General features: G+C 45.4%; 2 pseudogenes across 2 annotated transcripts in view; one reads left to right on the forward strand and one right to left on the reverse strand.

The window, feature by feature from the left end:
* The window catches only part of LOC308268401 (sorting nexin-4-like), a 43,500-nt pseudogene extending 41,533 nt beyond the window's left edge, over window positions 1-1,967 (forward strand). Inside the window, exon 5 of the transcript in view lies at window positions 1,858-1,967. The product of the transcript in view is annotated as a sorting nexin-4-like (transcript). The remainder of the gene's footprint in view (window positions 1-1,857) is intronic.
* Window positions 1,964-6,025, reverse strand: LOC308268402 (protein kinase C eta type-like; annotated as a pseudogene). The gene is made up of 2 exons: window positions 5,992-6,025; window positions 1,964-3,687 (listed from the first exon to the last, which is right to left on the reverse strand). The product of its transcript is annotated as a protein kinase C eta type-like (transcript).
* Window positions 6,026-10,999: the final 4,974 nt, after the last annotated feature.

Genomic DNA, 10,999 nt, shown 5'->3' on the forward strand with positions numbered 1-10,999 from the left:
TTGTGTGTGTGTGGTACTTGGGGTGGAACCCAGGGGTTTTTCTACCTCCGGGCTATACTCCCAGACCTATTTTATACTTTATTTGGGAACAGCATCTCACTAAGTTGCTGAGAGCCTCACTAAGTAGCTGAGGCTGGCTTGGAACCTGTGTGATTCTCCTGTCTCAGCCTCCCAAGCATGAGGATTACAAGCATGGGCCACCACACCCAGCTTGCTTTGAGGTTTAAAAACTCTGAATATAAAGTCTGATTTGGAGGCTGGGGGTATAGCTCTGTGAACCATGTAAGGCCCTGGGTTCAACCTATAGCACTGAAAAAAAAAAGTCTGATTTCATGGATAACTTTCTCTTATGAACATTTCAATCCAGGCATGGTAGCACACATCTGTAATCCCAGTACTTGGGAGGCTGAGACAAGATTGCAGGTTGGAGGCTACCCTCAGCAACTTAGTGAGACCTTAGCAACTTAGTGAGATCCAGTTTTAAGATGAAAAAATAAAAATACTGGGAGTATAGCTCAGAGGCAGAATATCCTGGGTTCCATTCTTAGTACCTGATTGATGATGATGATGATGATGATGATGATGATGATGATAATAATACATTTTAAAAAGAGTACACAAGGCTAGTGGTAGAGCTCAGTGGTAAAGTATGTACTTAGCAAAGGAGAGGTCCTGGGTTCAATCCCCAACACCAAAACTAAGAAATATGAAAATATTTTTTTATTATTGACTTATTTGTTTTTGTGGTACTGGGGATTGAATGCAGGGACATTCTGCCTCCAAGCTACATTCCCAGCCCTTTTTTTTCCCTACAAAATGCATTTATTTCCAGCCAAATAAAATTCTCCAATCACATAAATGGCTACACACTAAAAGGTTTATCTCTGCCACAGGCCCTGGTTACAAGATCTATTTCTAATTATTAAAGTGTGTAACAAACAGACTTCTTTATCACTTAAAACATAATGTAAATAAACTGCTAATGTATAAGCATACGTCGAGTCCCTGACACAAGTGGTGTGCAATTCTTCACTGATGAGACCTGAGCTATATCAACAAGATCAGATTCCCCCAGGTCAGCAGGCATCAAGGGCCCAAAGCTGGCCTGTGACCATGCTGCTGTGGCCTGGCCTTCTGTGGAAAAGAGCATGATGTGCAGACAGAGAAGTGTGGCATAGGCAGCATGGAGAGGCATTTCACGGAATGCAAACCATGTAGATGAATCTGTGGAACCCAGAATGAATGAATGGAAACTTCATGAAGGTGAATCTACTATTTACTATACCATGGGCTATGGCACCTTTTCACTGGACATGCAATAAATAGCTATTAAATGAAAGTAATGGGGAAAGAATATGTTGTGGCCATTGGCTTAGTGCCCAGCATCTGTTTTTCAGTGTTGAGCTTTATGTTGGGAGTTTCCAGAATGTCACTTTATGTTTCTCCAGAATAACTCATTCTATTTGGAAAACCATTCACTTCCTTTAAAAGCCCTTTCAATTCTTCATTCACATTTAGAGTCTTTTTGCAGACTGCATTCATAAGGTGTTCACTAGCTTGAAGAGGAGCACATAGTGGTCCACTGAAATTCTTGGTTCATCTTTTGACAAAGTTAAAAGGCCTGTTTGTCTCAGAATTTCTAGGACCTAGATTAGTCTTCACACCTTCTCTCCTTTCGGCTCCTGTTAATATCCATGCCTGAAACTGCCTTGGAAACTCATAGGTTGTGTGGTATATGTCTTCATAAGAGCTCATGCTAGTATCAACTACCTCCAGTGCCCCGGCTCCACGGGACCTGAGCTCGTGAGCTCTTGCAGTTCCAGCCTCCACAGCGTTGTGATCATTTGCTCCCTGCAGGTGAGGCGGGTGTTCTAAGGTGGATGCTGGGGAGTCCAGACAGTGAAACTCCAGAAAAGTCTCTGATCCTTTTTGACTCTCATGCCAATTCTTTTTCCTCAGAAGACTAGGGTTGCAATTCTGGAGACACATAGGAAAAGTTTCTAAACTCATCCTAGTTAATCATAGACAGATGCCTCTCATCAATAGGAGTCAAAACTGGCTCTCTTTAATGAAGTAGGGATCAAAATTACTGACATCTTCTGAGGAATTGATTCTGGGTCAGAAAGGTAGTTGCAGTTGATGATGGTTCAGTTGAGCCCAGTCAGTTTCCTTGAAGAAAGGATGTATTGAGATGGCATGCTCACCTCCCTGAGTGAGACTGCCCAGGCACATAGTGAGGTTCTTGGTCAGGAAAGATTTTAGGATCCCTTTGGGGTCTTCATGGAGTCAGATAGGGTAGACTACCTCATCATTCAATATGGCTTCAAAAAGATCATCTTGGTTCTCAGCCTCAAAAGGCCCATGACCACACAACATCTCATAAAGCAAAACACCCATGGCCCACCAATCCACAGCAGGCCCATAAAGCATTTCCTGGAGGATCTCAGGAGCAATGTAGTCAGGTGTGTCACAGAATGTGGCCATGGTGGCTCTGTTATAAATCCCCTCCTTGCACATTCCAAAGTCAGCCATTTTAGTGACCCTTGTGGTCCAATAGCACATTGTCCAGTTTCAGGTCTTGATAGATGATAACCTTCTTGTGTAGGAACATGAGTGCTGAAATGACCTCTGCCATAGAAAGGAGCTCGCACTCCATCAAAACTACAGGACTTCTGGATGTGGAAAATCAAGTCAACTCCATTCACAAACTCCATCACAAAAAACAGGGGTCTGAAAGCAGTAGAACAGCTGGGCGAGGAAGGGGTGACTGCAGGCCAGAGACAGGATCCTCTTCTCCATCACTGTGTACTCCACATCCTCATCCTGCAGGATTATGTTCTCCTTCAGCACCTTCATGACATAGAGCTCCCGTTTCCTTTATCCTTCCCCAAACTCCCCTTACCCAACACGTGGAAGAATTCAAAATTATCTATATCAAGTCAGTTGGAAGAATTACCCCCAACCCCATTCCATTGCCTTCTTTGGAGCCCTCCTTTGCCTTCCATCTTAGGGTCGACCTGGAAACAAGTTTCAAGGTTGGAGAAATATTTTGTGGCTGGTGGCCCATTCCTGCCAGAGTCTTGGCGAGCTCCATCATGTTGACCCCACAGTTAGGGGCCACGTTTGCTTGACATCGAATATGTACATTAATTTTGCATATTTTACACTGAAGTCCATGTCACCTTATCCCCCCGAGCAGGGAGCCACAGTGATTGCATAATGTCAGCACTTTGTAATTGTGGATGTTGAACTTGTGAGGGGTGTTGATTCCAAACCTCTGTTCAGCAATCTTTGAATCTACTTTGTTAATATTGTTTTGGCAGGTACAGGCTGGAAAAATTAGATGATGGCAGTGTTTATGGATGACACTGGTACACTCTTAGCATTGATAACCTTGTTTCTCAAATACTCCCCAGACGAACTCCCTGCAGTGCAAGCAGCAGGTGGGCTGCCTCAGGTATGTGGCCATAAACTTGTGTCCATTGACCTGGTGGACCTGCCTTCACATAGCCCTTTGGTGCTTCATGGTAAATTGTTTGAAGATTCAGTCTCTCTGGAAAGCGGCTTCAGTGAAGCTTCCTGTTGGGGTTATGACAACAAATACTTTACCCTTGGGCTCCACATTCACCTGGTTGTCAGCTCCCTCTGCATCCTCATGGGCTTTGTCATGCTGGTGGTCTACATTCGCTACCAGGACCAGAACAATGAGGATGATGACAATGACTCCCAGCCCTTTTTATATTTTGTTTCTGAGGCTGTCCTAGAACCTGGGATCCTGCTGTCTCAGCTTCCCAATAACTGGAATTATAGGTATGTGCCAGGTCAACTATCTTTTTAAATAAAAACAGTATCAACATCCCTAAAATAAATGCATAATCCTTTCCCCCACACCTCTCAAGATCTGTGTTCTGGTTTGCTTGTTTAAAACATTACATTTATTTATTTATTTATTTATTTATTTATTTATTTATTTATTTATTTTTGTGCCTTTGAGGCTTGAATGAAGGTCTTTGCACATGCTATGTAAGCACTCTACCTTTGAGCTATCCCTCACCCCAGCCCTTTTTGACACAGGGTCTCACTAAATTGTCCAAATTAGTCTTGAACTTGTGACCTTCTTGCCTAAGCCTCCAAGTAGCTGGGACTACAGGTATGTGCCATCACACCTAGCTACTTTTATTGTACACAGTGTATAAGGACTTTAATTATTTTTATTTGGACTTTTTTCTGGGGAACAACTGACATTTTAAGCTAGGTGGATGCTTGTGGCATAAAGAATGATATCATTTCAGAAATAATAACTAGTACAGCTGGGTGCAGTGGCACACTCCAGTAATCCTAGTACTTGGGAGGTTTAGACAGAAGGATTGCAGGTTCGAGGACAGACTTAGCAACTTAGTGAGACCCTATTTCAAAATTTAAAAAAAAAAAAGGAAAAGGGAAAAAGAGAGCTGGGTGTTGCTTATAGGTACAATGCCCCTGGGTCAATTCTCACTACTGATAGGTCGGGTCCTTCCCTTCACCCTCAGGGCCCTGCAGCAGGGAAAGGAGGCGGAACCCTGGAAGCCAGAAGCAGAGATATTATGAGAATCTAGGTGTCTCGAGACTCCAAACATTGCGAGACAGATTCCAGGTATTGTGAGACTCTGGATGTCATGAAAGAATTGGCATTCTCACACTGCTAGTTCCCCCCAACCCCTCACACTCGCTTAAAACATAGGTACTTCCGCTCTACTGCATGACTCTGCTGACTAACCGAGACTACTGGCTGACTCTGCTGACTGTATGGCTCATTGGTCCCTTCCCCCACGGCTGGCAGACCCACCCAAAGGCGCCAGTTTATTAGGCTAATTAAAGCCACTCTTTTTTTGTTGGTATTGGGGTTCCTGGAAGCCCTTCTACCTTCCGGCTACACTCCCAGACCGATTTTTACATTTTTATTTGGAAACAGGGTCTCCTAAGCCTGCGCACGTGGCTGGCTTTGAACCTGCGCGATCCTCCTGTCTCTGCCTCCCAAGCACGGGGATTACAAGCGTGTGCCACCACGCCCGTCTAAAGCCACTTTTAATAACCTGGTTGGTGTTTGCCTCCTTCATGACTCTCCAGCTCAATTTCAACATTAAATTTGGTGCACGAAACCCGAGATAATTTTTGTAGTTTTCCTTTTTTCCCCCTTTTTTGAGCCCCAGACTCCCTGACCCACACGGGGCTTGTTGGGCTGAGCATACCCACCAGCCACTCCTGTACCCCGAGGTCCTATGCTGCTGCTTACTGGCTGGCGTACACCCACTGGCCACTCAGGCCCTCTACCCAACCCGCAGCCACTCAGGCCCCACTGAACTGCCTACAGCCGCTGCGCCACCTGTAGCCACCACACTGCCCTGCTGCTCAGGCCCTGCAGCTGCGGCTCTGCTCGCTGCTGCCACACGCTGGCTCCACACTTTGACTTTGTACTCTGGCCACCGCCCCTGATCCACTACGCTCCTGTACTGGGTAAGCTCCCTCCCCTTCTCTTGGTCAGTGGGTTCCATCTTCTTGCCTCCTCTCCAAACTTGGGTCCTCTGCCAGTCCACTGGGATCTAAAATCCAAGCACTTAGTGACCCATTGTCCTCTGGTCCACTGGGACTACTCACCCATTGGACTCCGGTGATGACTGGGCTCCTCGGGTCGAGAACCCCCATTCCCAAATGATTGATCAGGAAAATGGGGATGCCTGTTTCCTATTCTTTGTTCTGGCCCACTGACCAATTATAGGAAGCCAAACCTCCAAACTAGTGGAGGACTTATGCCCTGAGTGCCTGTCTGACCATGATATGAGTTGGATAATGCCCAAGAATGGTCAGCAACTTTTCTAAGTGGTCTGGTCAATGGTTGGAAGTCCTTTATATCCAGGCTTTCTTTTAACTGTACTCCCATCCCTCTGACCACTCTCCCCCGTCCACCACCATTTTCCCTTCAGCCATCATTTTGTGATGGCGTATAGTTACTACCTTGTGATGTCACAGTCACCATCTTGGTCGCCATCTTGTGACATTACAGTCATGACCTTATGACGTTACATGGTCACCATCTTGGTCGCCATCTTGCAATGTTACACAGTCACGACCTTGTAACGTTATGCAGTTGCCATCTTTGTCACCACCTGGTGGCGTACATACACCATCTGGTGGTCTTGCTGAGTCACAGGCTGAGTCACAGTCACCATCTTGGCCCATGCCAGCCTGCAATTTTGCTGAGTCACAGCCAGCGTCTGACCCAGCTGGGTTGCAGGCGCCTCTCAGGACTCTGATCCACAGGATCTCTCCTCACCACCCTGGCCAACATCCTCTCCCAGGACAGCCTTCCACTCTAACCCAATCCTTCCCCCACCCCACTATCCTCCCTTAAGGGACCAACTCAGGAGGCTTTTACCCTCTATACCCGCTTATATCCATCTACTGAGGCAGGATCTGTGATGTTGGGAACCTATTTCATTGGGAATTCAGCCCCTGATATTTTGAAAAAAATTTTAAAGGCTGAGGACAGTCAGCCTATCTGAGATTTGGTGAACATGGCTTTTAAAGTCCTTGATTCCAGAGAGGAGCAGGTGGAGATAGAGTGTACACTCCGACTTCACCAAAAGGCAGATTTGCAAGCTCAACCCCTGGTAGTGGCTGGCAGTGGTGGCTCAGGCCTCTGGAGTGCCACCTGGGGTGGAGGACAGCAACAACAACTACCTCTAGGAGCCTGCCTCATGTGTGGCAAGGCCACACCCACCAACCAGACCATGCCTGATATGTGGCCAGGAGGACCACTGAAACAGTGCCCTTGAAAAGCAATGAGCTCAAGATGACTCAACACAAGGGGACCACCCTTCCGGACCAGGCCCCACCACTGGCCCTATTCAGCCTGGCTGAAGACTGATGGCTCCTACACTCCTCAACCTCAATCATCCTTGTCAGGCCAGGGTAATTCTCAAATAGTGAATAAGCCAATCACTCATGTGCCACAGGCCCTCTTTTACAGGACAAAGTTGTTCTGCCTGAGGCTGAGGCTGAAGCAGTTGTTAGCCTAGTACATAATTCTCTACACATGGGACCTACAGTACTTAAATATTTCCTAAACCCCTTGTTTTATTCTCCCCTCCTGCAAAAGCTGATTAGTAAAATCAGTGCCTCCTGTTCTACTTATGCTGCTGTTTCTCCCCAAGGAGGCCCTCACCCCTCCTTTACTATCCAGCAAATGAGAGGACACTTACCAGGGCAGGACTAGAAAATTGACTTCACCCATATGCCTTCTCATAAAAAAACTAAGATATCTTCTTACCATGGTAGACACCCTAACAGGTTGGGGAGAGGTTTTTCCCTCAAAGACCTCAAAGACAGCCAGCACTATTGCCAATGTTCTATGCTCAGACATCATCCCTTGGTTTGGACTCCCTAATTCCTTAGAGTCTGATAATGAGCCAGCTTTTATTTCTAAGGTTACTCAACAGATGGCACAAGCCTTTGGCATTTCTTGGAAGCACCATATCCTATATCGACCACAGTCATCAGAAAAGGTAGAAAAAATGAATGGGATTCTTAAAACCCATCTAACAAAATTTTCCCTGGAGCTGCAAGTGTCATGGCCTGAACTCCTACCACTGGCTCTGACCCACATACGGGCCACCCCTGGAAGCCCCACCTTCATGAGCCCCTTTGAATTGTTGTATGGTCACCTTTTTTTGCTTAATCACTCTCTCCCTTTAGATCCCCCTCTTTTGGCTTCCTATCTCCTTTACTTGTCTTTTCTCAGGCACCGCCTTAGGGAACATGCTGACTGGGACTGAAGAAGCAGCTCCACTCCCAGTAGTCAAGGCCCTGAAGCAGGGAGACCAAATCCTCAAGTCGCTTCAACCAAAATATCTCCAACCACGGTGGACTGGGACTTTTACAGTGATCCTCACCACATCTCCTACAGCCAAAATGCTGGGGTACCCCAACTGGCATCACCTTACTTGGTTAAAAAGGGCTCCATTACAGCAACCTCATGACAAATTCTCCTGTACAATGTTGGGACCCACTAAGCTCTTTTTTTCTTGGCATAATTCTTTTTTAATGCTTTTATTTTAGCAGGTCCATTTGTTTATGTAGTTCAGTGCTCTCCCTCTCTGGATGCCAGATAGCCACAAGTATTAAACTTTCTAAAATCCATTACTGATGCTTCTAACCCAATAGCATGTTTTCCATTTGACCAGACTGACCCATACCTGCCCACTGCTGAAAAGGGTGATGTGTGTCTCTCTCAGGGAAAATGTTGCTATTACATTAATGAATCTGGTCTAATGAAGAAAACTACTAAAAAGGGTGGTGTACATCTCTTTCTCAGGAAAAATGCTGCTATTAATAAATCTGGTATATTGGAGGAAAATGTCTAAACTCTGACCAGGTTAAGCAAAAACCTAAAAACACAATATTGACAGTCTACCTTATACCTGAAAGGGTTCAGAAGGCCAGCAGCTGCTGGACTCCTTCCCCTCCTGGTAAGGGCTAGTAGCTGCTGGGCTCCTTCCTTTCCTGGGACCTGTTCTCACAATTTGACTTTTCTTTTAAAGCTCCTTGTCTGTTAAGGTTTATTCGAATGTGCATTTCCAAGCTGTCCAGGTTAACCTCCAATCAACTCCTGCTGCAGCCATACTCCCACCTGCTCACTTCCGAAGAACTCAACCTCTCCTGGCCAAGGGTCCCCTACAAGGACACCTGACATCAGGAAGTAGTTATGGACTCAGTCTTCGCCCAATAGCACCAAAAGGCCGGAATGATAGGTCAGGTTCCTCCCTTCCCCCATGGGACCCCGCAGTGGGGACAGGAGGCAGAACCCTGGAAGCCAGAAGCAGAGATATCACGAGAATCCAGGTGCGTCAAGACTCCAAACATCGCGAGACAGATTCCAGGCATCGTGAGACTCCAGATGTTGTGAGAGAATCGGCATTCTCACACTGCCAGCCCCACTCCCAAACCCCCACCCCTGCTTAAAACATCGGTACTTCTGCTCCACTGAATGATTCTGCTGACCTACCAGGACTACTGGCCGACCCTGCTGACCACATGCCTTCCCCACAGCCAGCAGACCCACCTGAAGGTGCCAGTTTATTAGGCTAATCTGTGGCAAAGAGAATTTCTCTTCTTTTTGTTTTTGTTTTTGTTTTTTGTTTTTTGGTACTGGGGATGGAATCCTGGGACATTCTACCTCCAGCGACACTTCCAGCCCTATTTTTTTTTTTTTTATTCTTTACTTTGAAACAGGGTTTCACTGTGTTGCAAAGGGCCTCACTAAGTAGCAGAGGCAGTCTGTGAACTGCGCTCCTTCTGTCTCAGCCTCCCAAATGCTGGGATCACAAGCTTGCATCACCACATGCTGGTGAAAGATAAAGGCAGACATTTTAACTCAAGTAAAGGGAACATTCAAGGGAAACAGTGGCCATCTCAAAGAGCATGAGTGGCACAGGGAGAGAGGGGCAACAGCTACAAAAGCTGCCCCAAAGCTGCCCAGAATGGCCCAGGAAACCCAGGGAGCAGAGACATGAAGCTAGGAGGTGGGAGCAGGGGCTCTTTTAACAAAAAGTGTAACCTTTTTGAGGATATTCCGAGAGACAAGCAGAACTTTGACAAAAGGTGAAGCTCAGGTTTAATTGCCTCAAAAATTTTCTGAGCTAGCCCATTAAAAGTATGGGCCTGGCTTTTTTAGAATAACCAAGTTCTGTTAAACTGAAAATTCCAGATCTTAAAACCATACATTTCTTTTCTTCCCAATGCATCTTTGTTTTACCCAAAACATTAGTTCTTCTTTCTATTCTATCCCATCAGGTGTATATTCCTTCTTTATACTGTGTTTGTTCTTGATGTATGTGGAGAATAGCCTTTTTCTCTAGATTCTAAGTCCCTTTCTGTGCATCTGAGCTTGGCATTAACAAACACTTTATTTTATTTAAACTTATCTGTGAGGAGACTGGCAGAAGTAGCAGAGTAGTGGAAAAAGAGCTCTTTGCTTTTTTCCCAGCTGCCTCATAAATAACTAAATAAATAATACCTAAGAAACTAAATAAATAAATCATAAATAAACTAATTTTTATATAAGACTCTGGGTCTACATGTGAGAACAGGAATAAGCCTAAATTGCCTGTGGCTACTGAGAAGTGATTGTGGCACACTGCCATGCCAAGCTTTAAAAGCCTTTTGAAGTTGGGCATGGTGGCACACATTTGTGATCCCAGCATTAGGGAAGATAAGACAGGAGGATCGCAGTTCAAGGACAGCCTCAAGTACTTAGTGAGGCCTTCCACAATTTAGGGAGACCTTGTTTCAAAAATTTAAAAAGGAAATGGGTTGGAGGTATAGCTTGGAGGTAGAATGCCCCTGGGTTCCATCCTCAGTGCCAAAAAGGAAAAAAAAAAAAAAACTTTTGAAGACTTTAATACAATACAGCTGGGCATGTCAACATACTTCTGTAATCCCAGTACTTGGGAGGCTAAGATAGGAAGATCAGAGATTCAAGAACAGCCTCAGCAATTTAGTGAGGCCTTCTGCAATTTATGAGAGCTATTTTAACATAAAAAAATAAAATAGGAGTTGGGTTATAGCTCTGAGGTAGAATGCTCCTGGGTTCAATCTCCAGTGCCAATGAACAAACAAACAAACAATGGAACACCACATAACAAAATACACATGTAGTCTGAATGTTTGTGTCCCCTCTCCCCAAACGCATATGTGGAACACTAGCCACCAATCAATAGCAATAAGAGGTCAGGCTTTTAGGAGGTGTTTAGGTCATAAGGGCTCTGCCTTTATGAATATGATTAGTGCCCTCATAAAAGAGGCTTGAGGGCCAGGTGCAGTGGCAGCCACACATGCCTGTAATTTCTGCCACTTTTGAGGCTGAGGCAGGAGAATCAGAAGTCTGAGGGAAACCTAAGCAATATAGCAAGACCCCATCTCAAAATGAAAACATTTTTTAAAGGCTGGGGAAGATAGTTCAGTG

This window comes from Muscardinus avellanarius, assembly GCF_963383645.1.
Source record: "Muscardinus avellanarius genome assembly, chromosome: 10".
In the NCBI taxonomy this organism is placed as follows: domain Eukaryota; kingdom Metazoa; phylum Chordata; class Mammalia; order Rodentia; family Gliridae; genus Muscardinus; species Muscardinus avellanarius.